The sequence below is a fragment of the Mycteria americana genome, chromosome 2 (genome assembly GCF_035582795.1).
Source record: "Mycteria americana isolate JAX WOST 10 ecotype Jacksonville Zoo and Gardens chromosome 2, USCA_MyAme_1.0, whole genome shotgun sequence".
Taxonomy (NCBI): Eukaryota; Metazoa; Chordata; class Aves; order Ciconiiformes; family Ciconiidae; genus Mycteria; species Mycteria americana.
In genome coordinates this window covers 133,486,623-133,508,678 of record NC_134366.1, presented here as the reverse complement: position 1 = coordinate 133,508,678, position 22,056 = coordinate 133,486,623, and the positions used below count along the sequence as shown (strand labels likewise).

The 22,056-nt window shown below is 41.7% G+C and overlaps 1 protein-coding gene across 3 annotated transcripts in view; it reads right to left on the bottom strand.

Annotated features, from left to right (window-relative positions):
- Nucleotides 1-22,056, bottom strand: part of FAM110B (family with sequence similarity 110 member B) — a 123,429-nt gene that overhangs the window by 10,930 nt on the left and 90,443 nt on the right. For all 3 annotated transcript variants that reach the window (XM_075494698.1, XM_075494701.1, XM_075494699.1), the window contains one exon: nucleotides 7,783-7,849. The gene's annotated coding sequence lies outside the window, so the exon portion shown is untranslated. The remainder of the gene's footprint in view (nucleotides 1-7,782; nucleotides 7,850-22,056) is intronic.

The following is a 22,056-nucleotide window of genomic DNA, read 5'->3' as shown; positions in this document are numbered from 1 at the left end:
GCCACAGCCACGGCTGATCCTCTGCCCCACAGAGAACAGCAGAAGCACAGGCGTGATCAGTAATTAGGCAGCTGGGCAACAGCTCAGTAACTTCTGCAGCACCCCTCACCAAAAAACTGATTATCATTAACTCAGCTACGGAACATACATTTAGATCACAATATTTTCAAAATGCCAATTCTGGACTATTTAACACACTGAGGTAAATAAAACGTAGTCCTAAATCCTTTGAGTGTTTGAAAACTTGTATGAATGTTAAAGCAGTCTACTGCAGCATACTTGTCATCACCAGTGCAACTATGAGATCAGACTTGGTCTTAACTTACACTGTGGAGTGAGCCCTAACACATAAATCACCTTGGCTTAGAGGAACTTCTGCACGTAAACTTGGAAATACTAAGAAATCAAGCCAGATTTAAATGGATAAATTGAAAAGTATAGATTTTCAGAATGAAAGTTTCTGTTAAATGTGCAGCATGTCTACCAACACGGCCCTTGTAGTCAGACTTGAGGACCCGCAACCAGGTGTCTTCAGTAGGTTCACCTCCTTCATAGCTACTGCAGCAAGGCAACGTGGCTTCACTTTGAGATTTGGCAGCTCACTTGATGCAAACCTATAAAAGCAACCTCAAGCTGAGCAGTCAAAACTAAGGAATGCTGAAACACACACACCTAAAATAGCAGATTCTGTAGGGAAAGACAGTCTCTACGTTCACCATTTAAGTGACAGCAGTCTTCATAAATTCTTGAGTAGCTGATGTTTAGGTTTATATCTTGCCTTGAAGCACATGTTCCTCTGCCAGTACTTTTTTGCTTAAACTAATAAATTGGGAATAATTTCTGAACACTTCTGTCTGGGTATAACACGCCAGCTATGTCCTGAACACCAAACCAGGTCAAAACCTGGATGCCTTCCCCATCTGCCATATTTGACTTCCATGGAAAGGGACTGTGAGAAATCTGGAAGGAACATGAGGATGTAGGACAGGAGGGATGTTCAGGGAAAAAGACCCATGGGTACACCCTGCACACCCAGGCCAGCCAGCATAGGTGCAGCCCTGTTGTTTCTACTAACAGGCATGCACACAACTAAGCCTGATAGCTAATTCCCAAGCTGTAGAGGAACCAGGGATTTCCTTGCCCATCTTGCTTGTTCACACCGCCTTATCCGGCAAGTACCTGCCGGCCCTAAAAATGCAGTCAGGGATGATTAGGATGATAAAGATAACACCTTTTCCTCTGCTTGACTTGGAGTGCAGACTGGAAGCAGCCCTCCAGGGCAGATGCTCAAAGTACTAGGCTATACCACATGTAGAGACAGATCCTTCTCCAGCACTTCTTTTTAAAAGTTTCCACTTTTAAAAAATAAATATTTGCAAGCTTTCTTTAAATGAAGGAAAGAGTAAAAAAGCCCACATAGGGTACCTGGCGAGGAAATCAGGTTACTAACCCTGCTCCAGTGCAATTACGTAATTTCTAGCAAGTAGGACGTTTCAGCCGAAATAGGAAGACCCACTCAATATTCTGCCAACTGGGTTCTTCCTCAGGAGGTGGGAAACTTGCCTCAATTCAGGGACTGGGGATTTGATCCAGTCTCCCATTTCTCAGAAGAGTGCAGCAATCTCTGATCTTATGGACATAAATGGATACCTGCTACTGCTGCCAGCTCGTTTTTGTGGGAAAGGAAAAAATTTACCAGACTCTATCATAAGAAGCCAAAAGCCCTGAAATCTCAAGTTGCCATGTTTAGACTCTTATTTACTGAGAAAAGTTTTCTAAAACTGTTTACAATGAGAAATATATTAAAGGAAAATAGTATCATACCTATAAACAGATTTTATTTGAGAAATAACAATAAACCCACAATGAAGATAGCTGCAGTTAGACATTCCCTTGCAGTCACTATCCCTGCAAAACTCCAGAAATGTTCAAATATACGAAGACCCAAAGTAAACAAATATAGCCCAGAAAAGAGAAACAATCCCAACAATTTATGCTGTGAAAAAAAAGAAACCATAAAGAGCTACTATAAATGGAAAAAATCTATCACACCTAAAATTTCCTTTCCTTTAGTCAGAGATTTAATTAGTAAGAGAAATTTTTTAAAATACTTATTTTCAAAGTTTCAAAACAAAGCTTAATAGCATCCTTCTGAAGTTTCTTACCTGTTGTGACAATATATTTGAAAGAAATAGTGCACAAGTATATGGAATATTTCTTATAATACGTACCAAATTTTTCCAAGCAAGAAACCAGAAAGTCACAGAGATTATATACATTTAAATCTTTTCTCTCTTATTTTAACAGCTTACTCTTATCTTGTTATATGGAAAATTCTTTTTAATAAACTCTATACACAAACACAACCGTTTAATCCTTAGAAATAAATATTAAAATATAGCCAATGAACATCTGTTACTGACATTAAGAACCTACAAGACCACGTTTAACAGGCAGTACAGTAGGCACAATTGAAAACTGAGTATGCTAAACCCAGTACCATTAGAAAAATGATAACGTTCAGCCAGTGGAGTACAATAGAGTGGCCTAATTCTGACAACTGAGGACTCTGAGCCACTCTTCTGATGAGCTGTGGGGTCTTGTTTGTCAAAACTCTTTGTATTAAACAGCCTTTTCTGTAACATGAGATATTACTGCAGTAAGGTCAGGATGGCTATTTAAAAATAATTTCTACATCATAATTGCCCTGAGTTAACCATTTCTAAGCATTGAAACTTTACATACATGAAATACTGCCCATGTATTTTTTCTTAAATAAACGCATTGTAAAAGTTTTGAATACTGTAAAAACAAATCAGGTCTTTTTAAAATAATAATAATAATAATAAAAACCCAAAACCAAACCACACTTGATTTACAGCAGCGTTCCAGGGCACTGCAACCTTCAGAGCAACTCCATGAATGGTATCTTTTATTTTTGACTGGTACAGCTATATTTTCTCTAGATAAGCGGACATTTTCCCATATCACAGGATAGTTCATTCCCTTTTTCTCCAGCCTCAAGTCTAAAGATATACGGTGTTAGACGTCAAGAAAGAAAATGAAAGGAGCGCATAACACTATATCTTGAAGACATGTCTGTATATTTGAGACTTCTTCAAGCAGATGGTTAAAAATACCAATTTTGGCACTGGAACACAATCCAATTTAGGTCTTCACTGTTATTATGATGTTGCAATCAATGATTGTGCTGGTTTTGGCTGGGATAGAGTTAATTTTCTTCATAGTAGCTAGGATGGGGCTGTGGTTTGGATTTGTGCTGGAAACAGAGTTGATAACACAGGGATGTTTTAGTCACTGCTGAGCGGTGCTTACGCAGAGTCAAGGCCTTTTCTGCTCCTCACCCCACCCCACCAGCGAGGAGGCTGGGGGTGCACAAGAAGCTGGGAGGGGACACAGCCAGGACAGCTGACCCCAACTGGCCAAAGGGCTATTCCATACCATATGACATCATGCTCAGCCTATAAAACTGGGGGAAGAAGAAGGAAGGGGGGGACATTAAGTGTGATGGTGTTTGTCTTCCCAAGTAACCATTACGCGTGATGGAGCCCTGCTTTCCTGGAGATGGCTGAACACCTGCCTGCCCATGGGAAGGAGCGAATGAATTCCTTGTTTTGCTTTGCTTGTGCGCATGGCTTTTGCTTTACCTATTAAACTGTCTTTATCTCAACCCATCAGTTTTCTTACTTTTACTCTTCCGATTCTCCCCCCCATCCCACCGGGAGGAGTGAGTGAGCGGCTGGGTGGTGCTTAGCTGCCGGCTGGGGTTAAGCCACGACAAGGGTATAGCTGTATAATCCAACACAAGTACTACATTGTATGTGCATGGCTTGATCACACATTTGCGTGTGTAACCCCTTAGACTATACCAGATGTATTTATTAGAGTTGTTGAGGTGTTACCTGTTAGAATACACTGAGTGTATTTTCTTCTTAATTGCTGTATTGGAAGTATGTGCCCATAGAGTCCACATGTTAAAACTACAGATCTTCACAAACTGTTCACAACCTATCTAACTGAAGATGAATATCCAGTTAGCTCCTTGTTAATGAGCATCCAAACTTTTGTTTAATATCCAACTTTGATGCTCTAAGTGTGTTTTCATATTACTGACATTTAATGTAATGACTCTCCACTAAAACAATGTTCTTAGAAAGATGCTTTTAAGAAGTCAGACTGCCCAGACAGCACACTGAATGGTTTTTGCATATCTGAGGGCTCTGATGAGTTATGATGATGAAAATTCTTCCTGGCCACAACTTTTAAGAAACCATAAAAACCTCACCGTCTTAAAGAAAACAAAAGCTGTATCAAGTCATGACCAGTACATTTAATCAAGTGGAGAGGGAGGCAGTGCAGGGAGGGTTGAAGCATCCCGGCTCCAAGAAAAAAAAAAACACCCAAACCTGGAATTGGGAGTGTGGGGATAGACACAAGAAGAGCGAGAAATGGCAAGACACAGAGAGGTAGAGGAGAAATGCAATTACCAGCAAAAAGAGTAGAGAGGAAAAGGTGTTGGGAATAAAGAAGGGGGCACCGAACAGTGGGTTGGGAAGCAGAAATAGATTACAAGGACAGAGAGGGATTAGAGGAAAAGGAAGGACACTTCAAGTGCTCTTCCTCATCACCTCTCTTGCAGCTCCTACGTCCCGTGGAGGGAACTGAGATGGCATAAGGGTACAGTGGAGAAGGGTATTGCCCAGTGAAGCTCCTCCTGAAGCAAAGCTCCCTCCAACCCAGGCCACTTTTGGGTTGCAGTCAAGAGATACGTCCTCTCCTTTCTCCTGCAGTCTCCATTCCCAGGGCAGGCTGTCCACCAAGCCTAGCAGGCTGGTGGTGGAGGAGCTGGCGCTGGGGTGGTTGGCAGGAAGAGATCACACAAGGATCACAGCCTTGGAGCCCCGCACATTTTCAAGAGGAAAACAAACAGTAGAGGAAATCCAGTCAACCAGAAACACCGTCCGGTCAACAAAACGAGTGCCGAGGTTTGCTGTAGCCTCCTCAGTAAATCCAGTTCTTCCTTTTGGCATCGCTTCAGCTCACTTTCATGTGCTGTTTGCATGCCGAGACACATAATAGGCTTGCCCCTGGGGAGTCCTGAACCTGAGATGCTCTCAACCCTGTCCTCAGAAGTGCCTTAGACTCTTGCTTAGAAAGACTGCTTAAATTATTTCTCTATTCCTATCCCCCCTTACAGTATCAGACTACCTCACCATTGCTATGTACCTGTTCTCCCCTCAGACCTGCGATACACAGCCACATTAATAGGTCCTCCCTCTCCTGTAAACAAAGCGAAATCTCCAAACAGGGAATTAAATACAGGACTGAGTATGGTTGCCCAAAGGAACAAAGGAAATTTTTTCCAAACTCAGAAATTGGATACAAGTATCCCAAGCTTGTAGCTACTGCTTTACCCCAATAAACTGTTACTTCTTTAGAGACAATCACAGAATCACAGAATCGTATAGGTTGGAAAAGACCTTTAAGATCATTGAGTCCAACCGTAAACCTAACACTACCAAGACCACCACAAAACCATGTCCCTAAGCACCTCATCCAAACGTCCCTTAAATACCTCCAGGGATGGCGACTCAACCACTTCCCTGGGCAGCCTGTTCCAAGGCTTGATAACCCTTTCAGTGAAGAAAAATTTCCCAATATCCAGTCTAAACCTCCCCTGGCGCAACTTGAGGCCATTTCCTCTCGTCCTATCACTTGTTACCTGGGAGAAAAGACCGACCCCCACCTCTCTACAACCTCCTTTCAGGTAGCTGTAGAGAGCGATAAGGTCTCCCCTCAGCCTCCTTTTCTCCAGGCTAAACAATCCCAGCTCCCTCAGCTGCTCCTCATAAGACTTGTGCTCCAGACCCTTCACCAGCTTTGTTGCCCTTCTCTGGAAATGCTCCAGCACCTCCATGTCTCTCTTGTAGTGGGGGGCCCAAAACTGAACACAATTATCAGCAAACTTTTTAAGTAGGTGGACCTAGAGAAACTGAACTTGAACATCACAGGGCCAAGCTGCCTAAGCCAGACAAATCATGAGATGCAGCAAACAAGGTGCCGAGCCTCAAGTGAGGACACGTGGTGTCTGTTTTTTCATCCGTCCGTGCCTGCTGCGTAAAGGTAACCTCTCCCGGCCAGCTGCCCTGCCAGCACACCGTCCCTGTCACTGTTGGCGAACCAAGTCCCTCCAGTGAAGATGTCCCTCACTCACTAGCACCAGCTCATCACTGATCTGGACTGGTTTCAAGACATTCTCTAAAAGCTAATAACGAAGGAAGGAAGGCTGGCTGTGTCACTGCAGCCAGGACCAAATGCTGCTTTCATCATAAATCACGGACCCAATCTTTTCTGTTTGTGAAACGAGCAATATATCTCCAGCAAAACTACAGACCTCCTGGAGCATCTGTACGAACACCAAACACTGACTTCCCTTTTTAAGAAGGCAGAAATAAAACCCATACAGCGTGACATCAGGAAGGTAAAAATATGAAATGTGACTGTGAAATTAGTGTAGGTTAACTTGTGACCACAAAAACTAACACAGATCACTTACAAGGCTTTGAATGTTCCTGATGTCAGTCCTTGGCACAGCCAAGACAGTTTTGCTGCCTTTAATTTCATACTACAATGTATCTGGAATTTCAAGCTCCCAATTTCCTCAGCTGACAGAAACGGCTTCTGAGATGATTTCTACATTCTGGGAACAGATTTTTACCCTTAAATTAGCCATGCATACTCTCAAGACTTAACATTTTTGTCTTGAAATAAAACAGCAGCAATAATTGTTAATTTAAGACACCACACGATGCAAATTTATGTTCTGGAGCCAAATATGGTGACTAGAAACAGATGAACATGAAACACCTTCTACTGAGATGAACATGAAACACCTTCTACTGAGCAGAATTAAAACTAAATATTAGTGAAGCGTGTTGCTGATCTGATACATGATGCATCAGACATTGATTACTGATTTTTTCTTTGCTACAGCACAATACCAGAAGAGCCCTACTAGTCTTTCAAGAATTGTACAACTGTTGGTACAAAGCGCCACACGTACAGCTCCTGTCCCCTCCTGCCCTCTTGTGTTTCAGCTGGTTTCCTTGTACTTACCAAGGATGAAACTACTTGATATATGACATTCTTTTCATTATTCCTGACACTGGATTTCCCCCTTTTGTTTAGGAGCTTTAACGATGAATAGAAGATTTTAAACTTTAATCCTCATCTCCTGCTCAGACCTTGAAATCAGGCTCAGAGTGTTGTGGATGGGCTCAGAGATGTTTAAGCTTTCTTCTGGTTTCGAGTGCGTTAGTAATAACGAGATAAATAACAGAAGCTCCGGAGGACTAAGGCTAGAAGCGCTCACTTGCACTGAAGGTCTCCATTATAAAAACTTAATGCAATCTACTGAATGGAAAGAATGTAACTGAAGTACAGGTTGGGAATAAAGGATGGGAAAAAGCCTGGAAGTACTGGACTATTTCCAAAAAGGATTCTGCCACGTTGACACATACATCGCTGTGTGACTGGGGCCAGCAAAAGCAAGCCTCAACCTTTCTTAAACGGTACTGAAGTATATATTTGCAACTAATGAATGTGCCAACCCAATTGATTAGTAAAGGTCAAGGAAGAGAAATTCATTACCAGAACATACCTCCCAGGACAGCAGAAGAGGACATGGTAAAGTCCTTCTGGAATTGCCCTCCTTTTATCAAACCCTGGGAAAAAAATGTGCATTTTAATTCAAAAAGGTACCTGTAAAAGCGCAATGCCAAAGTCTTGTCCACGCTCTGAACAGGGGAATGTAACGCTCCAGGGGATTCTGAAAAAAAAGAAGAAAATGAAACATGAAAAAAGGCATTAGAAAAACCACAACAGAGCAGTAATACGGCAGGCGCGTACATGTCAGTGCTGCTGTGATGTTGGAGGTCGTGGAAACCAGACGCCAAGGCTGGTCCACGCCATGAGAAGGGAGGGAAAGAAACACAAGGCAGCCACAAGAGCAACCAGGACTATTTCACATGAAAGACCAGATAAGTGATGAAATCAACATGGCTGCGCACTGGAAAACTACAAGCTGTGTAATAATAACAACTAATTAAAAAGTCATTTGGGAAGCCTCAGAACACAAGCTCACATATGCTGCAGTATCCGAGGTGCGAGACGAGATGCAGCCATGCTGTGGATCAATGTATAAATGCAAAATTTCAAAATGAAATTTTTAATTCACTGACGAAGGACAACACAAAATTCTGCATTTTAAGTTCTTGTTATAGATAAACAATCCCTTTTGTTTTGGTTTTGGGTATTTCCAGATGAAGAAGAGAGAAAATACTGTAAAAAAAAAAAACCCAAACCACTCTATTTCCACGATACAGCTTTAGCAGGGCGTGGAATCAGTGTTAGCTGCTTTGCAAGTAACTGAGGAAAAATATCAACATGTAAATATTAGTGTTATTTCAGGGCAGCTGCTAGTTGATTTTGACATGAAAATATGGAATCTACAGTGATGATCTGTTTTTAAGTGAGCTCCCATATTCAGAGTTAAGGTCGAAGAGCAAAAAGTTTGTGTGCTTAAACCCCACCCCCCACCCCTCCCTGCTGGGAACTAGGAGAGCTGACAGGATATTTTCCAAACTAACAACAACTGCGACAAAAAACTACGACTAAATTGTTATATGTCTATTAGGAATTAGTCATTTACTTTTCAACACCTATTTGAAGTGATTATTTGTGGAAGAACTATAATGTTCAACTGGTGGCACAAAATTACTAAAAAAAGTGTGAATTTTGCTATTTTTTGTTATTAGCCTCTTCCCCTTTCCTAAAGCACTTTAGACAATGCTTTTTTAAACTATGGCAGTAGTGTATTTACAAAACATTACTCCTATCTAGCCAATCTATACATGTTTCATTTCATATGCAATAGCTTCTCCTTTTTCGCTCCAAAATTATTAGGTACTTTGTGGGGATTTAAATCAGTTATTAAAATCCATGCAGAAAAAAATCCAAACCTTTGTATTTTGTGTCACCTGCTAAAAATATTTGTAAATACCTTTGCAATACAATAAGCTGACAGAAAAGCACATAATTTTAAAATTTCGAGATTATATTCCTGTAATTAAGTATTCGTATACACAATAGTTAAGGGAAAAATAAATCAAGTGTATTCATTTGGGAGGAAAACGGCTCTGCTGCAGGACGCAGCCTTTCTCTGCACACTTTTATGTGCAGTAAGAGAAGCAGCAGTTTTCCTAACCCTGCGATGAGGCCGGTGACACGCAGCTGAAGGGTAGAAATGCCAAGCTGAGGAAGACTCTCCAGCACAGTGTTTTTTTAAGAGAGCTCCAAAACACAGACACTATGTAAGAGCACGCACCAAAAAGTTTCCTTCTTCCCATATCAACACGTATACACCTTTATTTTTTTAATGGCACAAGTATATAGACATAAAAACTCACAGATATACGGTTTACTCCAGTACTAGTAATTCAAATGGACTTGAAAACTATTCATGAGGTAGTAGCTATACACAAAAATAAATACTTTCAAAATTTTGGCAAGACTAGAAAAGTTTCTATCATTTCCTCAAAATATATAATGCTTATTTTAGATCGTTATTCAGACAGCAACAGGGATCAACACATTTCTGATGTGACTGTTAGTGTGAACTATATAGTGGAATATGTTCTTGTTTAGTGAACAGCAGTGTATACTATTTAAAAAATGTGTAGCCTACTGCACCTTCTAAGTGCTAGAAAGAGGTCACGGTCATAAAAAGTTCAATTATTAATACTGGAGTAGCACTCGTACAGTGGGTTGCCATAATCCTCTGGTTCCTCAATAAGCATACTGCTCCAGGTCTCAAGTGCTTCTTGAGAGCGTATGCATTAAACCGTGAGATCACTAGGAAGGGACACACCATATAGGCTTCACTGAGCTTGGATCTGGACCCGGGACAGCAACGACCGAGGACAATACACAAACACAACCCAAGCAGATTAACGTTCTGAGGAGCTTTTAAGCACGACTGGTTTCAACGTTCATGCTATGAAACAAAACAGCAACAACTCCATTTAGCATCCACAAAAGGAGTGTGCAGTGACAAAACTGTTAATGGATGAGGCTGATAGAGTAATATGGAGTCAGACCAAGTACTATGTAATTTCTTCTACATGACAGCACAATATTCTCCAGTCTACGCATCTCATATGTAGATCGGACCAACCATGAAGCATAACGGCGGGCAACCATCTGTGAGGGCTCAGGTGCCTCCACCAGCAGAAAAGCAAATCCTCAGGCAGGCGGCACTGGATTTTGTAGGTGCAGGATGAACAACCCAAGGCAGAACCATACATTAATTGCACTGTTTTAAGTAAATGAACTGTTCTAGTAACAGATCTCCACTAGCACTTAGTAGAGACATAGTGCCCTTCAGTGACACATTTCAGACCAACTTCTTAATCAACACAATACCCTTAACGCAGTTGAGAGGGACCAGGTACACTGCAGTGAATATTTTTAAACATAAACACACATCTGCAAGAAAAAGTAGAAAAAATGTAGAATATACAGTAAATCTCAGTAGAAAACATGAGCAAGGACTTGTTGGGACAGCCAAAGGCACCAAATCCTCCTTTCCCAATTAATTGTACTGTTTTAGAAAAGAGGTGTCATATGAATATTTCTCAAGTTCTAATTGCTCCCACAGGTATAATTCTAACATCTTTAGAAAGCCTCATCCCTTCTGCATGCACTATGCCAGATCTCTGTCACAAACTTTTGGTTCACCCACCTATCTACCTGTCCAGCTCAGCCCCAACGCAGAGCAACCCAGAAAGGCCACCACCAAATAACGTGCGCTTGTCTTCTCCACAAAGCAGAAGGAAGGCAATAAAGAAACAGCTGTGCTTGTCCCACACCTTCTGGGGAATTTGTAGTACAATATGTGGCCAGCCTTGGCTTGGAAGAGCCCATGTACTTGTGAGTAAACCACTACCAAATGCCTGGCCTCCCAGAAGGCAACAGAACATATAGTTGATTCTTTGGTGCTTCTTAATTCTTTCTTGGATTTCTTCCTGGACTTGGAGGTCCAGGATTTAATTTCTCTTGCAGATGTACAATTCAGATGAAAATACAGCTAGGCATGTTGCCACATGGTTTTACATTGGACGCACAGTAGAGTTTGAAAATGTTTGCTAGCGTGTACAACTATTGAGAGCTCAGTGCTTCTTTCTGGTGATGCACAGACCTGCTCCCTGCAGGCAGGGTACAATGGGGCACCCCCCTCAGCATGGCTGCCACGGTGCCCGCTGTCAGCTGTGCACAGTTACCACGCCATTTATTTCTCATTGCCACCCTTTTTTAGATTTTTTTTCCCTTTAAGTAACTTAACAAGACCAGGGCTAGCAGATACGTATCACCTCAACAGGAAAGACTGGTCTCCACAATATTTTCTTTTAGGAACAATAAGTGGTCCCACAGTACTTCTCTTAAAAATCAATAATAGATATGCTGATACAGTGCCAAAGACACAGTAGCTGAGATCTGTGCAAAGAACTGATCGGTCGCTGGCTCTTACTAGACAGGTGCATGGGATGTAGTTGAATTCTGGCCTCAACGCGAATCATTAAAAGAACTGTCCTTATCTTTCCAATTCTCTTTAAAAAAAAAAAAAAAAAAAAAAAGAGGAAGAAAAAAGAAAGAGGAATAAAAAAGACAAAATACTTTCAAACATCTCAGATCTAAAACAGCACAAGGAAAGCTGATGTCGGACTTCTCAAAATCACAAAAATCTATAACACTGAGCCATGTACACAAGCCAGTTTTATCTTCAGCTGGAAGATTTAACCTCCTTTGTAAGGGCAGAAAACGCCTAACACCTAGACAGGAAGCACCCAAACCAAGACAAAAAACTCTGGACTAGAGTCAGATTGTAATAAACATTAATTTCTTCAATATTTTTCAAATCAACCAATTATACGAGTGTGAAATATCACATTCTCCTCTGAACATACATTTCTCTACAGTTTTTTTTCTCTATAAAATCCCAAAGCCTCATTCAAATTTATCTCATAAAAATCGTTTAGGAATGCCTAGAAAAAAACACTCCACAATGGCCGGGCAGCTGGCATACTGCTATTGCTTGTTATCCTAATTTAAACAGTCTCTCTTGTCTGCTGGTGAAATCAAGGTCAAGCGAAAAACATTAACTACCACTATAAGGAGATCTGGGGATCTCAAAATTAATTTTGTAGCTAAATAAATTCTAAACATTTCTACCATTTTGAGATTTTTTTTTTAACCATTTGGCAAGCAAAAGGATATGCAAACTGTTCAGGAAGGAGTGATGCTTCTTTTCAAGACTGACTGACTTAAGGAAATCCACATCCAGGGTGGGTGCTGGTAGAACTGAAGCTCTCCTTCCATCTGTAGCACCAGGACGTTCTAGTAACGCGCCATGTTTAGAACTCATTAAATAACATATATCTTTGTATATGGGGTTGATACCTTTAGGACTAAGACTCACTGAAATGCAAGAGTAACATATGAAAATAAAGATTTTCTTCTCTTTCTGGCTAGCATCCCTACTTCTTTCTGTGGGTCAGCCTTATCTCTAAAGGTACCTGATGCTTCTGAGGTCAAATACACTTCCAATCAGTGGGGCCAGAAAACTCCACTTTGTCCCACCAGTGGTCCCTTTAGTTGGCTGCTTGTCAGTTCAGCATCCTTACAATAAAAAGCACTATGCTACGAGTAAAAACACTGTGAGGCCCAGATCACTGAGTATTGCGACTGATATTGCATATTTGAAATTTCAAAATCTCAAAGGAAGGAATGGCCAACTTGTCTGCCACGCAAGCAAGACCCCGGTGAGGATTTTAAAAGGGACAAGGGGCCAGCCCAACATGTGGATTACTTATTTGAGATACATCTGAAGAATGCAAGAGACATCTGGCCCTGGATACTATCACCAGAGGGATGTAGCTCGTAACAAATTCTCTAAAGGCATTGCTAAGGATGTATCTTCTTCAGCAGCTCTTAACTGAAGAGCATGGTGAGCCCCGCACCTGGGGTAAGCGTACAGGCACTGTGGTGAGGATTCAGGGAGTGTACCCGATTCTTCCCACTTTTGCTTGCTGGAAACCAGGCAGTTTGTTTACTGAGCTAGAACCTGGCTTTTACTTAGATATCCACAACCACAGAATTGCCAAAACTTATCTCAGTTTAGACTCAGACATCTGAATCTTAAAGAAGAATAATTAAAGCAAATAAAAGGAGTGTTTCGCCTTGCTAATGAAAACTGAAGCAAAAGAAAAATGGAACAAAATTATTATAAAACAAGTTTCAAGTATTTTCTTAGATAACATCATACCAACTGAAAGCATCTTAGTGTTTGCAGTCTGCCTTCTTCACGAAAAGCTAAAATATTTATACCTAAATACACTTTCCATAGCTGTTCTGCTTTTTGCCTTCATCCAGCTTCAGTGAAGTCTTGACCCCGAACAGTAAAACCACAGAAATACCACAACAGGAAAAGTGAAAACCACACACGCAACTTTATTTGAACTACCTGGATGACAACAAATCTTAATCAGGATGCTACACACTGATGCGTGCAGACGCACAGAGAGGAATGCTGTGTGCCCAAGCTGGCCAACCTATAAATGAACAGAGAGGGAGCTCAAAGCCGCAGCCCGTGCTTCGCTGAGGAGCGCACAGTGCATGTACAGCGGGTGGCTGGAACCACAAGTTGTGTAACATATAACAGCTTGTTTACAACATGTTTCCCGTGATTGAAAACAAAAATTGGAAATTGTGTTAAACACCTCCCAACCATCTTTCTTTGTAAAAATATTCATCTCACTGGTTTTTTGCAACAATTACCATAATAGAGGGAAACAAAAAACCCCCAACCAACCCAAGACAGTTACAGAGCCATGAAAGCTAAATGGAAATTTTTAAGAGCATGAAATTCAAGTCATCACTGACCTTTGCCTGCATGAATCATGGGGAAACGCTGCTGGCTTTGGCACTGCCAGCAAAAGGTGACTTACAAGGTTTGATGGTTTATATGAAATACTCACATCTGGATGTGTCACTTGGTCATCTCACTCAAAAAGTGTACCTGGTGTTTTCTCCAACAGAATCCTCCAGTTCTCCGCTTGCATAGTTGTTTTGGTTTTGTTTTTTAAAAAAAAGGTCTTGCAATCATTATGATAAACAAAAAATTGCAGGTAGTGTCTCATTCTGAGAGTTAATGTTGAATAGATGTTTCAGCACATCTAATTGTACTCAATTTTGCTTAATCTACCACAAAAGAAAAACAGTTCTTGAAACAGTGTAGCTGGAGCAGTGTAACTGGAGCACATCTGAAGCATATTACCTTTCCCAACAGTTACTGTATATAATATAGATATTAAAACATTTTTATAAACAGATACATTTTTGTTTTATACAAAAGGTGAATTCAGGTACTGAAAAGGTTAGGCCTATATTTTTCATGGAAAAGGTTAATTAAGCCTAAATTCAGAGACTTTGTGTATCCTTTCAAGAGGTACTTAGCATCCACAAGTGATCATGAAGAAGTAGGTGCTTGGTATCTCTGAAAACCAAGTGTAGTAATTCAAACTGGAACGTACAAAGTTAAAGGCTACCTTTTGAAAAATTGGACCTATGCACCTTTGCTGCATGGAGAAGGCACCATGCAAGATGTAAGGAATATAGTCCATTCCTCCTAATATCCCTCGGTGGTCCATCACCCTTGGCAGCAGATCATACATATCTGTCACTAACACCTCTTGGTGAAGAGGAGGAGATGAAAATAGGACTCAGCTACATATGTGCTCTAGTACCAAAAGAGGATTCTTGCTTCCTCTCTACAAAAAAATCCCTTTGATTTTTATGCAGTTACCTAATTAAATTTCACTGTGCATATTAAGTTTTCTGATGTCTAGCTGTTTTATGTTCAGTCCAAAATCAAAAGAGCACACACTCATAAATGGCCCTTTCATTAAAAGAAACCAAACCAAAAATTAAGACAAGGTTTGTCGTATGTAAAGATATCCCTCGCTCTACTTTTTGTTTCCTCAGGTCAACCAAGGAGAAGAGATCATGCACATAACTCCTAACTAGGTTACAAACTCTACCTTTCTAATGCTTTATTCATGTACCTTGTAAAGGGATGTACATTATGTCAAGTTCAAAAAGGAGCATCATGCTATGAGGAACAGCTCATCAAGAATGGATCAATATTGTGTTGGTATTTTGGCATTACTCTATTTTAGGGAGGGAGACAGATCCAATTTTTTTCAGTCAGTGAGAAATAACAACATAAAATCAAGTTGTCAGTCTCTTGACATACTATTTGTTTTAACCTATAGTCAATAGTTCCTTGAAGAATCTGTGGATTATTCCAGAGGAATTTTCAAAAATACCTGTAAGAAGAAAACGTATTGTCCAAAGTCTAAATTAGCCATATAGAATTAAAACATATATTAGACAACATTTAATGGTCAGCACATCAAAAAAAAGTTGAAACCTACTGATTCAGTAGGTTCACTCAGTTTTCAGAGTATTATGTACTCTGAAAACCATAATGCTTTTAGAATATATACACAGAACAACTGCATGTGAATTTTCAGCTGAGAGGTAATGGATATCTTAAAAAAATCACATGAGAATTCATCAGTTGCTGTAGCTCTCAGCTCATTAACCTGGATGTTTACAATATGCATAAGTTCTGAAATCATATGATCTAAACCCATGCTAACTCTCCTAGGAGTCCACCATTGGTGCTTCCAAGCAAGCATACAGCATCTAGAAACGAAGGCAAAAAGCAGAGACCAAATCTGTGTCTTCCCATACACTTAAGATAGTTGACTCTGCACAGTCTTACAGAGGTTAAAAATGTATTATACAGATATATGGACATTACATACTGTGATAACTATCAATTACAATAGTCTGAATTCAACTGCAAGCTCAGGAAACTACTGGCTAATGCTGGAGTAAGGAAGGCTATACTAAGAAAAGAATTACCCTCCATGTTCCCTGTTTATAATGTTCTTTTCCTAAGCATCTGCTCCTACTGGCTGCTATCAGAGACACTGCAGTGGGACGGATGGGGCTGTCTGGCCCATTTGCCAAGTACTGTCTCCCACAGCATTCTCCTGGAGAAGCTGGCGGCTCATGGCTTGGACGGGTGTACTCTTCGCTGGGTAAAGAACTGGCTGGATGGCTGGGCCCAAAGAGTGGTGGTGAATGGAGTTAAATCCAGTTGGCGGCCGGTCACAAGTGGTGTTCCCCAGGGCTCTGTGTTGGGGCCAGTTCTGTTTAATATCTTTATCAATGATCTGGATGAAGGGATCGAGTGCACCCTCAGTAAGTTTGCAGATGACACCAAGTTGTGCAGGAGCGTTGATCTGCTGGAGGGTAAGAAGGCTCCACAGAGGGATCTGGAGAGGCTGGATCGATGGGCCAAAGCCAACTGAATGAGAGTTAACAAGGCCAAGTGCCGGGTCCTGCACTTGGGTCACAAAAACCCCACGCAATGCTACAGGCTTGGGGAAGAGTGGCTGGAAAGCTGCCCGGTGGAAAAGGACCTGGGGGTGTTGGTCAACAGCCAGCTGAATATGAGCCAGCAGTGTGCCCAGGTGGCCAAGAAGGCCAACAGCATCCTGGCTTGTATCAAAAATAGTGTGGCCAGCAGGAGTAGGGAAGTGATTGTCCCCCTGTAATCGGCACTGGTGAGGCCGCACCTCGAATACTGTGTTCAGTTTTGGGCCCCTCACTACAAGAGAGACATTGAGGTGCTGGCACATGTCCAGAGAAGGGCAATGAAGCTGGTGAAGGGTCTAGAAGGACATCCTGTTTCTTAGGATCTTTACAAACTGATGCCTTCTTTCAGGCCAATACTTGTAACGTGATTCACTAAGATTCAGAAATTCTATCCTGAAATTTTCTTTTTCTCTTCCCTGGCTAGAAAATGTTGGATATCTACACTACATTCAGCACTGCTGAGAAAGAAAAGGGCCTTTGCAGAGGTTAAAAGTAGACTCTGGGCACTGAGCCAGTCTCCAACTGTGCTTTGCCCTGCTAAACTGTGTTTGGATTTTCTGCGAGAGTATACAGTATCTGTATAAAGGCTCTTGAAATACAAGGGGCAACCTAATCTAAAAAAAAAAAAAGAGAAGCAGCAGAAGACACTGTTTAAGCACCATTTTTCCACTTCAGTCACTAACAGAATATGATTTACACCCAGATCCTGGATCTGGAGTAGCATCCACCTTTTTGGGTTGGATATTTGCATTTGACTGCAGAATATTTTATTTTATACTAGACAACACTTTTTAAGTTCTTCAAGAAGTCAGGATCAAGACTTGCTGGATGAGGATAGTTGTAAGAATGGACATTGCAAGAGGTAAAAACAACTGAGCTAAGAAATAACAATTGCTTTTTTCTTTTCTATTACCATACATAGAATTTGGTGTGACATCATACTATATGCAGCTATGTGAAAATGTTACTTTTTTGGAGATGTTGCACAAAAAGGTAGAAAAAAGGGAGAGCTTACGGCCAGTTGATATGAAAATAGGAGCCAGTCTCTGGAGTACATCTAGGATGCAGCACAGGCAAAAGAGAATTCATCCTGTAGACACACTGCCTGGAGCAGCGCTGGCTGCCCAGTGCCAGACCCATGTCGAGCCACCAGAGCGAGCTGTGGGGCTGGAGCGTAGGAGGAGAGGCTGAGCACTGTGCTTGCTCAGACCTGAAAAGAGAGGGCTACAGGGGCACCTACCCTCTTACTACCCACTCTCACCTACCCACTCTCTGCAACTGTCTGATGGGAGGGGACACAGACTGGACTGTCCTCAAAGGTGCGCACAGAGAGCGAGGGGAGGAAGGGGAGGCATTGGCCAGAGCTGCAACATGGGAAATTCCAGCTCTATACAGGGAAAAAAGTCTTTTTATTGTCAGGGAGGTGAAACACTGGAACAGGAGCCCAAAGGGTCTGCTGGACCTCCATGCTTGGAGATACTTAAAACTGTCCTGCGCACGGCCCTGAGCAACCTGACCCAATGGGACCCGATTTGGGCAGCAGGATGGACCAGGTGACCTCCGGAGGCCCCCTCCAATCTACATGATTCTCTGATCTCATCTTGCTACCTCTGATTCAGCGGTACCAAAAATCAGTGTCTCTTCGCCTCACCCCATCCTCAGCAGTAAGTAATCCAAACATGGGGGAGACAGTAATAAATATTACAATGTACATGTTAAAATCCATCACTATATATATCCATTTCTTTCTATCACTCCTTTTTTCCATTCTTGAAAGACTAAGATATTTGCTTCTCAGTATGCACTGGGCATTTCCTCTGCTCTTCCGCCTTTTGCATCTCTCAGTGATTTACTTGTCAACAGCACACAAAACAGGATGACTTGAGGAAATCAAGAAAACATGCAGAGGCAGAAAAAAGACTACCTAGGGGAAAAAAAAAAAAGCATGATCTCTCCTTTTTAGCAGCAGGCACCTGTAACATATTCAGCAAGGCAGTTAGTTAACAGGCAGTGCTGTGCAGGACTCCTTTGTGTACAGCATTTAGGAATCAGTTCAGGAAAGGGCTGAGAAGGACAAGAAGCTGCTGATGCCAGTGTTTAACTGTCAGTAGAGGCTAAACAGAAGGCTGATGGGCTGTGCCATTCTGTGCAAGCCTGGCTGGCGTGCTGTAATATTCATTATGCTACAGGAGCCCCAAATATACTGTACTGGTGATACAGATACGCAGGGACATGCAGGATACGTTGGGACAAAACTATGTGGCGGGTATAACAAATACGGCTATTTAGAAACTGTCTAATCAGAGGAGCTCTTCTGGTGCCACAAAACACTTACTAGGCAGCGAAATAACTGAGGGTCCCACGCAAAGTTCTGTGGTACATATCACATCAACTGAACTAGTCAGTTTGATAATAATAATGTGATCTGCTCCTTGCAGCTCACAGAAGATCATGTTTAGGCAGAACTGTGCAATGATTTTGTCAAAAGAAAATAGAAGATGTGCAAACAATCTTGATTTAAGCTAACTGTTTGGCTCTCTCCAATGTTTCTGCCCACAGTACAGGTAGTAACATACAAATATTTGTAGTGGTACAACTCTGAGGAAGTATTCCTAGCAGACATTGAGCAACAGAGATCACCAAACTCATTTTTTCTGTTTAGTGGAAATAAATAATAGCATTATTAGAAACTGACAGAGAACAAACAAACTAAAGCAACTCAGCAAACCCACACAGAAACTGGCTAATTAAATGAACTTCCATTTTTCACAGCAAGGATGCTTGGAATCTCAAGATTGTAAAACATGCAACTCTCTTCCCCCACGTCATTTTCCTTAAATCAGCTCTTTTTCTTCAGTATCTCAATCAAACACAAACTACATTTTAAAAACATCCATCTTAGAGACGCGCACAACTTAATAATGCAGCTACTAAAATCAAAGCGCAGTCCCTTGGTATTGTCACACAGCTCCTGGGAAACACTGCTGGGAGAAGGAAGTCATTAAAGAAGCAAGCCCTCTCAGCGGCTGCAGGTCTTAGAGATGTTCAGTGCAAGATCTCAGGGTTTGGATTCATGGCTATCTTATCTGCTAATTGCTAACCCATATGAAGTGAACTTCGCAATGGTAATATCAACGCGCTCACCAATGAACCTCCAAATGGCTTTATGCTGCAGATGTTGTCCACCTGTATGTAAGCCATGGTATTACAAATGTGGTTTGAGGTCGGTGAGGTTTCCAGCCAGTGTCTCTGCACTCCCAACAATCTCTTCTTCAGTTGATCTTCTCATCATGTTGTCTATGCTGTCATTATCCAATGCGATTATCACAACAGTATACCAGGAACCCATTGAAAAGGAGTACTTATGAGGGAGGAACTGTTTTACTTTGAATATTTCCTATGAAAGAATAAATGTATACGGCTCCCACCACTGCATCTTTGTTTTCAGGTTCCAAGCATTATTACCAACTCTTTTGATAAGGGAGTTATTATTATGTTTACACAATAAGAGGTGATGCTAAGGATTAATAACATATATGTAATGTTTATTAATTGTGTACTGACAACTTATTTGCATTTATAAGCTATACCTCAGTTACAAAGACAGCACAGCTGCCCTCCACTAGTCACCGCAGCCGTGTTGCTTTCATCCTACAATCCCTCCACCAAAGCTCATGGTAAAGAAAAGCATGACTAATGTAAAATGCTTCACTTCTGAATTGCTATTTTATAAGTTATGGGAATGCTATAGCATCCACAATGTATTAATTGCAAAGCGCTGAACCTAACTACTGAGTTTTCCTTCAGCAAACTGCACAGCTGGTGGGGCCAAGCACCACAGCAGCAATAGTAAGGGGCAGCCAGAAGCAGTGCGCGCCCTCCCAGACGTTTCGGCTGTCCGGGATGGGGCGGGCAGGTGCGCGATGCTGGTGGACGGCTCACCTTTTAGACGAAACCAGCTTAGGGTACTATCGCTGATGGATGATGACAGCTCTCAGCATAGCCAAACGCTGGAGCGCTTGCTTTGCAAAGGCACTCGCTGCTGTGACAAACGCTGGTGCAGCTCCCGGAAAGCGGGAGGGGAGAGAGGCAGGGCAGCCCAGCCCAGCTCAGCCAAAGCAGAGGGTGCTGCTTGCGCTGCAGGTCAGCTCCTGTTCCCCTGTCTGACAATGGCAAATCTCTTAGTCACTTCACAGTTCTGGGAACAGAATATCGTCTTGTGAAATTACAATGCCGTTTTAATGCTACCATTATTAGCATTGTCTTTAGACAATAAAATGTTCTGTCGCAGTCGCTGTGGGATGACAGCAGTGAATACACACTGAGTCACCCCACATTAATTTAAATAGCACAACTGTGTGAACACATGTTCTTTAGTTAAATCCACACACACGCACTCAAAAGTAAAAATAAGCAGATCTCCAAGGAAGAACTCACTTTCTACACAATGCAAAAGCAACCCTCGCTGCTGTGCTTCTACAACCTCAACAAACATGTGGCAAAGGGCTTAGTAAGACTGCTCCTATTTTCTGATCTGGTAGTAGACAAGTACACAAAGCCACCCCCAAAAGGTTATGTCATTAAAAATGTATGTGCCTAAACCTGGCTTTATTTGGTGACCTCCACAACGCAAGTGGAGATGGTACCCGCAAGCAGGCACTCAGCATCACGATGTTGACACAGAGAAGTTTCGGGTTCCCCTCCTCCCCCTTCAAATCCGCACAGCACCTCTCAAGAAGAAAAAGCACTCAGATGTTTTCTTGCTATACGTAATAACATACCTCCCAGTTACGTTCAATCCCATTCAGAGCAGGAGATATCCAGAAGATTCAAGTTGGAGCACAGGGAGGGTCTACTGCTCAGACATTCACTCTTATCACAGGACTTGCTGTGCTGCCAATTCACCACGCACTGCTGATACCAATGAACATTAAAAACAAAGCAAAGAACTGCTCTCTGTTCAAACTTGCCCGTGTTTCTGCCCCTTAACTAAACCGTGACTAGGAATAGAAACTGGATAAAGTACAGCTTCTGTACTTTGAAATGAAAGTACAGAAAGCACAGAGGGTTAAAATGGGCACTAATTTTTTTCTATTACACCTGGGAAACCATGCTCCACAGTCTTCCTCACACCAAAGCTGCTCAGCTGCCTGAAGGCACATTATTTTACACTTCCTAAAACAAAACCTCCTACGTCTAATGCTTCTAACATGGAACCAGATATACTCCAACTAGGTATTGTCATTATGAAAGGATTTTGCTATCATGCACGCTCCCAAGATTGGGCACTTGAACAACTGTCCTGCCTGATAGAGCATGACTTCAGTACAACATGGATTCAAAGCATGTAAATTGAGGCCAATAGAGTATTCATATCACCAAACTTAAGATACCTTAATTCCCTTTCTCTAGAAGGAGCCCTGGTGTGCCCACCTGGAGCCTGTCCCTGCCTTGCTTCTTGGGGGAACT